Here is a 12426-nt window from a genome sequence, read left to right as displayed (position 1 = left end):
TGATCTGAGGATACGGCCACGTCTAAATAAAGACGCTGGGCCTCGTATGCGGACGCGCCGACGTCCACGTGCTTCGTCTGTATATTGTTCTGGTTGAACCGAGGAATCGACATGTTTCTGCAAACGAACCCCGCGGCTGAAGCTGGGAACAGGTTCCTGCTGCGGTGTGTGTGTGTGTGTGTGTGTGTGTGTGTGTGTGTGTGTGTGTGTGTGTGTGTGTGTGTGTGTGTGTGTGTGTGTGTGTGTGTGTGTGTGTGTGTGTGTGTGTGTGTGTGTGTGTGTTGTCTGAGGCCCGTGGAGCTCCACAGCCTGTCCAGACTTGCCTCCCTGCCCCCCGGCCCTTCCTCTCCGCCTGCCTGCTAACTCCACCTCATGGTTGGCTGGGCCCGGCTCTGGTCCTCTCGCTGTATTTTCAGATCCCCGGGGGGGTGGTTTTCCTACCGGGAGCCGAGGTATGCAGACCGCCGGAGCCCAAATGAGGCTGTGTCACAGCGGAGGAGCGTCTTCCCTCCGGTGTGGGCCACACGTCACCGATAGCATCTCATCATCAGCCCGAACAGGCTCTAGACTGACATCTGGGGTGTTGACCTGTGTCTTTCTTCCTGCCCGTGTTCCCCACAGGGGGTAGTTTGTCACTGTGGAGTAATTCAACATTTCCTCATGATGCTTTAAGCCGTTAACTATTGTAATCGGTGCTGAAAATAGCAAGTTGCATCATCGCATCACAATCCAATAATAACCCGCTGTCGCGTTCTGGAGCACGAGCTGGAGTGTATTTACTCTGCTGTTTTCACTTCAAATATCATCTAGGAAATCAGAATTATGTTTGAAACATCCTCTGAGGTCTTCAGAGGGGTTTTATTCCCCCAGTCGGTGTTTGGGTTGCCAGGTTGAAACTAAGGTGTTTTGTGACAAGGAGTAAATGACACTTTTCTGTGGTTCTTTGCATCTGTGAATAAAATGTTGGTTTTGGGAGATTTCAGCGGTTTTAAACGTGTGTGTGTGTGTTTTTTCATCAAAGCTGAAGTAAACTTGTCTCCACGCTGCACTCGACTCTTTTTAATTTGTTTTTTGGCTGCGGCTGCTGTGAGGATTTGGGATGCCGACAGAGATGAAGGAGAATTTTCTTTTATTCTTTTTTTTTTTTTTTTTTTTTTTTATAAGTTTTAGGTTTCCCATCGGCTTCCATGAAAGATCAAAACATTGTTTTTGGGGGTGCTAAAGTCTGAAATGTGCTGCATCGTTAATAACAGAAACACAAAGTTTTGTTTACCGTGTGACACTAAGCCTTGGTCCTGCAGCCACTGATACATCTGTCGTTTGTTCATCACTCAGCTGAAGGACCTTTCAAATGTGAGTTCTCTACCTCCAATATTTCTTCTAGTAATAGTAATAAATCCTTCTAATTGGACTCGCCATGCAATTTGTGTCAAAAAGCAGAAACTCTAAGTATGTACTAATAAACTTTCATGCACTGGTTATCTGTTAGACGGGTTTAATATATGATGTTGGCTTTATAAATCTAAGAAAACGCCTCGGACATTGACTCCTGCAGGAGACGTCTATTATTTTCTCATGTACTTCCCCGGGTACGTCAGTGTTCGACGGCCCACCGCTGATCGCTATCTCACATCTTTCGTCTCCACAGGTGCTGTGGATGTTTTCTGTTGCCATCGCCAGGACACGCCTCCTCCTCCTCCTCCCTAGTGGGTGAGTCGTCGAGTGCTTCCATATCGCCGTCTGTGGTTGTGTTGTGTCTGCGGCTCTTCCTCAGCCCTAACAGCCTAATGAGGGTCCTTTTGGACGCGCACGCACACACACACTCACAGGTACGTCTGTGCTGCAGCAGCTGAAGCACCTTGAAGAACCACTTTCACCTCCCTTGCAGCATCTGTGACAGCCGAGGGGAGAAAACATCCCAGATAAACCAGCCGTGCGTGCGCGTGCGTGTACACTCCTGTGTGTCTCTACCTGTGCACACGTGTGTGTTTCTTGCACCCGGAGGACCTGAGCCATATGTCATTCCCTGCAGCCCCCCTATTGCCCCGCTGTCGCTCCATGTTCTCAGCCTCGTGTCAACATGTGGGTTAATGCACTGAACCTTCCAGCCTATTTGTCAGACGGCGGCGCGGTGCTGAAAGAGTCCCCAGTGGAGGAGAAAACCCCCCCTGCTGGTTGGAGCCCGGTCTTTGATGTGTGGAGCCCAGGTCGTCCTGCTGAGAGGCTTCATTCACCTTTTCGAGCTTCGGGCAGGAGGTTTGTGTTCGGACGAGCTCCACAACCTCCGCTTTGACGTTTACAGAGTCAAAAAAAAAAAAAAAAGAGTCATCACCGCTGCACCAGTTATTGTGGAACACTGCTGCTGCAGTGAGGACAAGTCCAGACTGAAAGTTGAAACAAAAACAACATTCAAAAAAAATAAACAAACGATGCTGAGAAGCTGATTTGTGGCCTGTAACCATGGCAACCACACAGCGATGCTGAGTAGAGGATAATGTCATTTTCTAATACGGCGTACAGGTGGGAGTATGTCAGACCCCGTAGTTGTTGTTGTTGTCACAGACAGTTGTATTCTTATGAGAACAGAACAGAAGTACCCGTGAAGGAAATTCAGAGAAGAAGAAGAAAATACTTTGGTGGATGGTACACACAGATTACTATTTCATCTTTAATTAAAACTAAACGTTTGCATTGGAATCTCTATAATATCATACTTTTTATTCTGTGTTTTTGTGGAGGCCGGTTAGTGGAACACAGTGTGTGTGTGTGTGTGTGTGTGTGTGTGTGTGTGTGTGTGTGTGTCTTTTGTAGCATTCATCTTTCATCTGCCTTCAGTTTCCCACTTGTCCCCTGAGTGTATGATGTAAAAAGACACAAAAAAACAGTTGTATTAAATTGAAACCTCATCCTTGTGTGTGTGTGTGAATGCCACGTTGATAAAAAAGGACAGAATCCTTGGCTGAGCTGTTATTTGTGAGGGGCTTTCAGACCAAGGCTTCTTTCAAGGGTACCTTCCACGTCAGCCGCTGGCTGTTTTGTCCGTAGCGTCGGCATGTCGAGGCCGAGCAGATGGCGGCTGAATGATTGCAAACACAAAGTTTTGGCAAAATTCTGCACCAAGGTTTTCAGCGACTTGCTACATTCTTGGCGCGACGTCTGAGAAAAACTTCAGAGCAGGAGGTTCCCCACCTGCTTGGAAGCTGACGGAGCTGCTGTCTGCTTCTCCAAATCCTCTGATCGTGATCACGGTCGTGATCACGGTGTCAGAGCAGCACCGGGAGCGAGTTTTTCATCGGGATCACGTTCCAGCTCTCAGCTGTCAGTCACCGCTGCTCCTCCTCCATGAGTGTAGCCGCTCAGGGGTCTTGCGTCATCATACGTTCGGTGTCTTTCAGGGATTGACACCAACTCCAACTTCCTGTTTCTCAGGAACTTTAACGTACGTGTGAGTGTGTGAGTGTGTGTGTGTGTGTGAGTTATTTTCACACACCCCCTTCCCTCAGGCAGGGGACGGACGCTCGCCCTCAGTCCAGTAAATATCATTCTGTTGTACGTTGACTCCCAGACACCTTTGAACGTTCGAGGCCCCTTCCTGCATACACACACACACACACACACACACACACACACACACACACACACACACACACACACACACACTCCGCTGTGTGTGAGAACATAAACAAACATTGTTTTCATTATTATCAATCTGGGAATACTTGAAGACACAATATGACCCTTCCTGGTTCCTCCCATTCTCAGGGAGCAGAGCTACCCCGCCCCCGACCTCACCCCACACACACACACACACACACACAACCCCCCCACGCCCCCAGGGGTCACAGAGCAGCTCTGGTGGTCAGTCAGGCCTGACCTGCAGGATGTTCCTACTAGCGTGCTCCCGGGTCCGTGGCTGGAAATAGGACTTAGGAAGGAGGAATAGTTAAGAGCTCGATGCCTGGAGACCAGCACCCCCCCCCCCCCCACAGTCCCCACTCCTTCCCCACCTCTCCTCTGGGGAGGAAAAGAACAGGCCACACAAACATAAACTCAATGACTCAAAGCGTTCCATCAAACAGCTGACAGGGTCTTGGGGGGGGGCAGGGGGTGGCGGGGGGTGGAGCCAGGATGGAGAGCAGCGTTGGGCTCCCCTGTAATTGATGAGTTGTGATGTGGTGCTGGCGGGGTCCAGGATGGGCGTTTGGCGGCGGCGCCTGTTTCCTCCGTAAACGTCGGTACAATGCTGCTGCATTTATCCCTCCAACGCGCAGGAAGTCGTTAAGTGTTTCCCCTTTCTCTTGTTCGCCCGTCAGTCAACACGCAGAGAGAATACACTTTGACCTTTGACCTTCGTCAGCCTCCGTGGGTTATATTTGTCCGGATGTTCTGAAGGGAAACGACTTTATTTATGCAGCACCTTTTGTACAAAACATGCAGCCCGAGGTGCTTCACAGTGAAACGAACCCTTTAACCGCTGTGGGATCACCGGCGATACGTTCACACGAATAGACTTGGAATTGTACAATTACACAACTATTTGTGTAGTACCTGTCATGAAGGTACCGACTCGTGAACGGGGTTACCGTAATGACAGCAACAGTCAGGAGCCGGTGGATGTGTTTCTCCTCCTTCACACCAGGTTGAGGAACCGAGTGACACTTTCTGGTACAGTCGTGTAATTACGGTACTCCAACGTGAAAACCCATGTACATCAACGTCTGAACGCACCTCTGCTCTGATTGTCAGCTGATGTCTCTGTTACTTTCGACTAACCACAAAGTTTATTCCGTCTGTTTTTGGACATTGAGCTCAGACGTGGTTCTGTAGTTGGACAATATGCGTCAGATGAGTTTTTTTTCCGAGTGTGAGTTCCTGTTTGCTCGTGTCACTACGAACAGGTCAACGTCCCCGTGGAAAATACTGTTCCTGACGGCGGCTCAGAACGTCATGTGAAGTCGGGGAGGATGAGTAGTAGCAGGTAACCCCCCCCACTCGGACACGTCGTTTCTTAGCAGGTGTTTGAATGTCCGGGACACGTTCAGGAGAACAGTTATTGTCACTGGAATTCTGGGAATGTTTTGTGTTCATCTGCTCAGATCTGCTCTGATTCGTTTCTCTCTGGCCGATTTCACACGCGACCAACGCAGCCGACCAGTGGAAAGCACACAGACAAGTGTATGAGACGGCGACCGCACAGACCCGGACGGGAAATAAAAGGTTGAGAAAAGTTCCAAAGAGACATGGCAAACAAGTAGGAATGGACATATTTAATGAAAACATAATAATAAGCAAATTTACAACATGAATTACATAAAATACATACATTTACAATTTACATATTTACATTGTGTAATGTTGTTAATATGATCTAATTATAGTGAAATATTAATGATGACAATGTTGATAACAACTGAACAGTTACTGTAAAAACCTGTATTATTATTATTAATTACTTGTATTTTTGGGGGGCATTTTTTGTTTGTGAATTGATGACAATGTTAATTGGAAAATCAGTTTGACGGACAGAGTTCAGACCCCGACACATCTCAACATTGGACACTGAACATTCATTCCATTTAGAAAGTCATTTAAAAAACTTGGACATGTGCGCCACCCTTGCACGTGTGTGCGTGACACGTCCACACGTCCCTTCACAAACATGCGTGTGAAGGGACGTGTGGCACGTGGCTGATGGCTGATGGCTGATGTGCACCTTCCCCCCCTCTGAGATGTGACGTCCTGTGCTTCGGGTCGTTAGTGTGACCGCGTCCGCTGTGACAGGACGAAGGGGTAAAGCTGTCAGTGACACTTCCTGGCAGGAAGGGCTCAGGTTCAAGCTCAAGCTCCTCCCCGGGTCCTTATCGATGACACAACTAATCCTGCAGACCCCGCACACGACCTCACGGCCTCCTGAACGGAACGTGGGCGTCGGAAAAAGGTCAAACAGCAGGAGGCACGAGGGGAAGGAGGGAAGGAGGGAAGGAGGGAAGGGAGGGATGGAGGGATGGAAGAGGAAGAAAATCAGAGAGACGAGAGCAGACAAACAAAATGAGAGAGGACAACAGACATAAGTAAAACTGAAACATGATCTCTCTCTTTGTGTGATGCTCACGTAGTTAAAACAGAAGCTGCTGGTGGTGTGTGTGTGTGTGTGTGTGTGTGTGTGTGTGTGTGTGTGTATGTGTGTGTTTGTATGTTTGTCTCTGTTGCAGGTTTTCAGGCCTTAAACTGCTGGAGCAGCAGAGGGGCAGATCATCCAGGAACATGGTGGACAGAGACTCGCTTACTGACGTACACACACACACACACACACACACACACTGAGGCTTCCTGACTCCCCAGGCAGCTAATTACTGAGCCTTCACACCAACAAAGGAAAGAGACTCTCCTCGTTCAAACATATTAATCCTTCCATTTCCACACTGGTGGAGGACAACCGGGGGGAGTTTCTTCGGCCTTCCAAACGTAAACGTGTGAGACGGATCATACACACATCTTTGTCATAAGTCGGTGGTGTCATACGTTGGTGTCTTGAAGATGCGGAACTGTGTGTGCTGCCCACAACAGCCCCCCCCCCAGCAGGTGCTCAGATGGGTTTAGACGTGGCGACCTGCTGATCTTTCAGTGGCAAAGATTTGATCCATGTTAACTTCATTCCCGTCGGAACGGTTCTGTTGACCTCTGTCACCCCGGTTACGGAATAATCTGTGTCGCATGAGAAGTCCAGGGTCACTGTTGTTGTGGTAAATACACAACCACCGCCAGCAGGCGCTTAGCTTAGCTTAGCTTAGCTTAGCTTAGCTTAGCTTAGCTTCGCCAGCTTGACTCTGCCAGCGCCTTCGCAGCTTTTCAGTGACAGGGATGTAGTTGTCCTGGTTACCTCCACCAGTGTCTGTCTGTCTGTCTGTCTGTCAGCAAAATGTCTCAAAAGGTTTAATTAAGGCAACGACTGAAGATGAAGACATGAACTAACACCAGATTGGCGCTGAGAGTCTGCTGGAACAGTGTGAACAAATCTGTTGGATCCTCAAAAACACCATTAGCAAAATAGTGAATTTTGTCAATAACTATTCTTTTTCCTTGTTCAAGGAAACTATTGATGTTTGACTACTACGGACATCACTGTGACTAGAAACACTGAGGGCTTCAGCGGTATGTACATGGAACATCTACTGCTGCTCTGTCCGTCCCGGGGAGACACGCCCCTCTTTCTGTGTCGTAATTGGGGATGTCGGACACTAACAGAGCACCGTGTCCAACGACTGCACGATGACACAGAAGTGCTCTGACGTTCTTTCTCGTACTGAACCGCACCGATTCCCAGAGCCGTATCAGTCTGTCCCTGTTTGACATTTGGAGAAAGTGAATTGGCTGTCTGTATTTTTAGTGCCACCTACTGAATTTTGCAGCCGTAGTACAACAGAGCAGGGTCAGGAATGTAGTACCGCTCGAGAACGGCATGTGTGGACTCATACAACGGCACTCCAGCGAGGGTTAGTGGGATAAAACATCGGAGACGAGAAAGAGTCGAGAGGAGGCGTTTGTGTGTGTGTGTTCGCCCAGTTTGGCGTCAGACAGCATGACTACCACAAAGAGATCTGTTTTGACTAGATTCCACAGCTCTTAGACCTTCAGACCTGTGACATTTAATCTCACTAAGACCTCATTTACTCTGTTCACTGGGTAACAACATTCCTCAGATTAACAACAAGCTCTGAGAGCAGCGTGTACCCATCCGAGCACACAAACATGTGGAGAGAGAGGGAGAGAGGCGAACGTCCTGTTATTTTCTTTTCCTCGGGTTCCGACACCTTGTCAGTGGGTGGTTCTGGGGAAGAACTTTCAGGTGCTTGGTTAAGCTCCTTCACTCGAGCAGGTTTCATTACAAAGATATTTGAGATGCAAATCGGAGAGAACGGCGTGTGCATCTTCCGCACTGCAGGCAGGTATTCATTTCCTCGCTGCAGGGCCGAGGAAGTGTGTTTAAGAGTGTTTACACTTCTCCGTGACACACAGTGACTTTGTTTGCCTGGAATCTGACTGGTGGATGACAATGTGGGCACGAAAACGTCAGTGTTAAATGAATGTAGGACTGACTCACTTTAGTTTTTGAGTCACGTCAGGAGTTTGAATATCTGGCAGCAGGAAAAAAAAAATTGAAACTATGCAAAACTAATGATGGATTAGGAAGTAAGTTTCATAATGTGTTCAGCACAAGTATAATGTGCTTCAAAATAAATATATCGTTCTTGAAATGTGGTCAAGCAGGATTAGATTGTGTATTTACGTTGCGCTTGTGGGATTCATCAGAGTAGAGGCAGCTACGATTCGTTCATATAACACAGACACTTAAATCACATAATGTCTTAGATACTTACCTAGAATACAAACTGGAGACTTTTGAGACATGTTTTTAACTTTCCTAAAAAGAGGTCTGTTATTAACCTTGTTATGTCTCATGCTGCAGTCTTGTCTCTGAAACGTTGAAACTTTTGCACACACAGCAACATGTTTCTATCACTGGCAGTCGTACATATCCACATTCACAAACATTTAACATGTTTCCTCTTGTCTCTCTGTTGAGTGTTGTTCATATTGTGCTGTTATTAGCTTTACATCAATATACTGGGGCATTACAGTCTGAGGTTGAGTGGTGTGTTTGTGTGTGTGTGTGTGTGTGGGGGGGGGGGGGGTCCCCAGGGTGTCCCTGCCTCCAATATAGTAATTACGGCCCTGCATCCAGCTCCATAATTAATCATCTATTTACATATGATAATTTGTATTGACTAGTGTTTGCGTGTGTGTGTGCGCGCCCCCCCTCTGACACCAAAAAGCGGTGGCTCCGGATCCGAACTCTCGCGGTACTTTACGTGAATCCGCTCCGGGTTTTGCGGCGGACCACGTGCGGCCCAGCTGAGGTGACTGGCAGGACTTGTTTACTGGTAGAGAGAGATAGAGAGGGAGAGAGAGAGACGGAAAGAGGGGGAACCTGAGAGAGGGATAGAGAGAGAGAGAGAGAGAGAGAGAGAGAGAGCAGTCGCCAAACGGAACGGGAAGTTTTTACACTTGACCCGTCTTTTTAAGTCGTTTCGTGTTTGTTTACCTCATCGTGTTTTCGCCGCCCGACACGGGGAACCGACTTTTCTTCTTCGCGTGTTTCCCTCAGTCGGAAGTCGCCGCCGCCGCCCGCCGCCGGGAGCGGGTTTGTTTTGGATTAGCTAGCTAACGTTAGCTGTTTTCCCCCCTCGTCGGCTAGCGAGCTGAGAAAAAGGAACGGGCGGCGTGGTTCGGAGTTCTCTCACTTCGGAACAACGTGCAGGTCGGACGCAGACGTTATTTGTCGGTCGCGTCCCCTGTTTTTTTCCCTCCGACATTTTGAGGGAAACCAGAGTCTCGTTGCCCTGCAAGTTTTTCCCCGTCTTTTGTTTTATTTGCCCCCGTTTCGTCGCCGTTTTCTGGGTGTTCGTTCGGCTGCGGCGTGGTGCTGCTGCTGCTGCTGCTGGTCGGAGGCGGTGGAGGAGTTCACGGGAAGGTCGTAGCCGGGAGAAGCTGGATCTGCTCGACTGTTGATGTTTTTTCTCTCCTGGAGGAGTTTCCTGGGATGTTCTACCGATCGAGCTCCTGAGGAGACGTTAGCAAGGCACGGACCTGTGGACCAGAAGACGAAGGTCCCGGACTGGGCGACAACAAGAGAGGAGGCTGTTTTTAACACTGTGCTTCGAACGTGTTTGTTTGTTTGTTTGTTCGTGCACGGCAGAGAGATGAGTCTCCCCCAAACGAAGAGATGTCCATGAGAACATTCTTGTCATTTCTCTCGTCGAGTCGCCGAACACAAACCAGATGAACGTGGACTGTCGCCTTCACTTCTGGAAAATGAAGATTTTTACTCGTACGTGTGTCACCAGAACCCAGGACCACGTTATTTAGTGGTGTGCGTCTTTCCAGGGCTCACACATCCATCCGAAGTTGGCCGGGGACGTCCAGTCATTACTGCCCCCCGGTTGACGGGGGGCAAACCTCCAATAAGACGTTTTTTTAGATTAAAAAAAAACGGACCTCAAGACTTGTTCAGTACTTTGGACACAAATAAACGTTTCTTCCTCTAATTTGGAGTTTTCCTTCAGAAGAAGTACGCCCCCCCCCCCCAGTCAAAATGAGGCGGTGGACGCTGAAGCTGCGAGCACAAATGGTGTTTTTCATCATCTGCACCTGTATTATTTGCCAGTGTGGACTAACTAATGGAGAAAGTATGTACACCTTTATATTTACCACTTTGATGTGATGGTTGTTGGACACACACACACACACACACACACCCCAACGGCCACGTTGTATGAGAACAGAGTTTTAACGGTTTGACTGAATAATAGGATCCATTTTTAAAAAATGTGTCACAGATACGAGTTACTGCGCTTTACGAAGCTACAAGCGGAAGTGTGTACATTTCTCGTACTTTGTCAAATAATTCCTGACGTACGGGGGTGCGCATGCGTACACACCTCGAATTCAGGCGCATCATGTGTTTTTTTTTTTTTTTTACGTACGCGTGGCTGCGCACCAATAACAGATCTTCCTCCGTAAAATGATTGAGGAATCTCTGTTCCTCGGATCCTCTCGGTTCCTCTCGGTGCCTCCTGCCCACCGCCCGGCGGCCCGTCGGGTGCGCCAGCCCCAGGGCCGGATTAAGCTTCTGGACCTGGGCGAGGGTGGGCTGCTCCCAGCGCGTCCAAACTGGGAGCAGCAGGATGCTAAGGCCTTTCATGGCGACACACACACACACACACACACACACACACACACACACACACACACACACACACACACACACACACACACACACACACGGCTCCAACGTAAACAAATTAGCCGCCGACGCTTAAGAAGCCTCTTTATGGTCGGTGGATTATCCTCCATTGCTGTTTAGCTCCAGTTCAGACTGGAACGTCTCCACCAGCGGTGGTGTTGTTGTTGTTTATCAATGAATCAGAGCTTTGATGGGTGATTAATGACGCCTGATCACGTAAATGTAATATAAACTGTAGAAAGGGAAGAGATGTTGTTAGTAAAGATCAGTTTGACATCATCAGTCCGGTGAAGTTCTGTTGACACTACAAGAGTACGTAGGATAAGTAAATCGACATATTCGAAGATGTTTGGCCTTTGCAGGTATTGCTTCAAAACAAGTGTTTACTTTGTGACTCAGTTGTACTATTATTGATGTGTGGATGAATGCGCGTTTGTGTAAAAACAGATCAGTTGCTGGGTAGTCAAACCATTCGTTGGAGACGTCATCATAGACAGATGTATTTACGGGACAAGTCATGTTCCGACACAAGCGTTCTGTCGCTTCTTTTAAATACCTCCAGACCGGCAGCTGGACGACTTAAAATGGCTCCTTTCTCCAGGTTCAAAGAAATTGTTCTGGACTCTTTACACAGGTCATGTATGCAGACAGAACAGAGGCCCCTGAAAGGGGTCTCATGGCTCCTTGTGTCCCCCCTCCCCTCTTTTTTCTCCTTCGTTCTCTCATCGTCTTTCTCTCTTTCGATCCGTCTTTCACAGTGGGTTACACGCCATTGGCTGTTTCTGGTTCCTTATTTACTGAATTCTTTGGTTAGTGACCATATTTGGCACTCTTGCAATGTTTACAGTTGGGGGGGGGGGGTCAACAACCAAATACTTAAAATATTTCATTTAGAATCCACATGCTGCCTGATATCTTCACCTCAGTGGAGGGAAACAGTGGATGGAGGACCCACGTTGTGGCTGTGATGTGCCGATTCTTCTCCAGAGAACTAAGACTATTTTGTTTTGGGGTTTTTTTGGTTTGTACATGCTGCTGCTGGTTGATTGGGATGAGGTTGTTTGTCGCAGTTATCAGCAAACAGTTTTCTGAAGTAATCGCTGAGCTGTCTCCTTGTCTAACTTGTGAAAAACAAGTTGTGCAACTGGGAGCCTGGCCCCCTCCTTGTTCCTCTCAGGCTTGTAAGCACAGCTCTGTTGGAAGGCGGCAGAGGGGGACGTGTGCATGTTATGTATGTGTTTTTCCATGGTCTGTGAGCTTCTGCAGCCAGCTCCGTCACTCACGGTCTCATTTTAAGTCCCAAACATGTTGATGGGGGTACAAGACATGTCAGTGCTGGAAAGAGGAACTTTTCATTTTTTATCTTTAAACTGCAGGAGAAGCGGGGTAATGATTTTAGAAATTGGTAGTGGACAACTTAAGACGTATTTCTGTGGTGTTTATAGTACGTTTCCAATGGCGGTGACGTGATTTTCTGCGTGAAAAAGTTGTTTGCGGCCCATCGTAACTTGGAAAGACGCCGATTTCACTAGTTGATGAACACTTTCTGTGACGTTCAACATGCAACAACAAACCCATGGTCAACGAATAAAGCAGGTGTGTGTGTGTGTGTCACTAAGGGC

This window comes from Lampetra planeri, unplaced genomic scaffold (genome assembly GCF_965212315.1).
Source record: "Lampetra planeri unplaced genomic scaffold, kcLamPlan1.2.h2 scaffold_567, whole genome shotgun sequence".
Classification (NCBI taxonomy): domain Eukaryota; kingdom Metazoa; phylum Chordata; class Hyperoartia; order Petromyzontiformes; family Petromyzontidae; genus Lampetra; species Lampetra planeri.
This window is presented reverse-complemented; position numbering follows the sequence as displayed.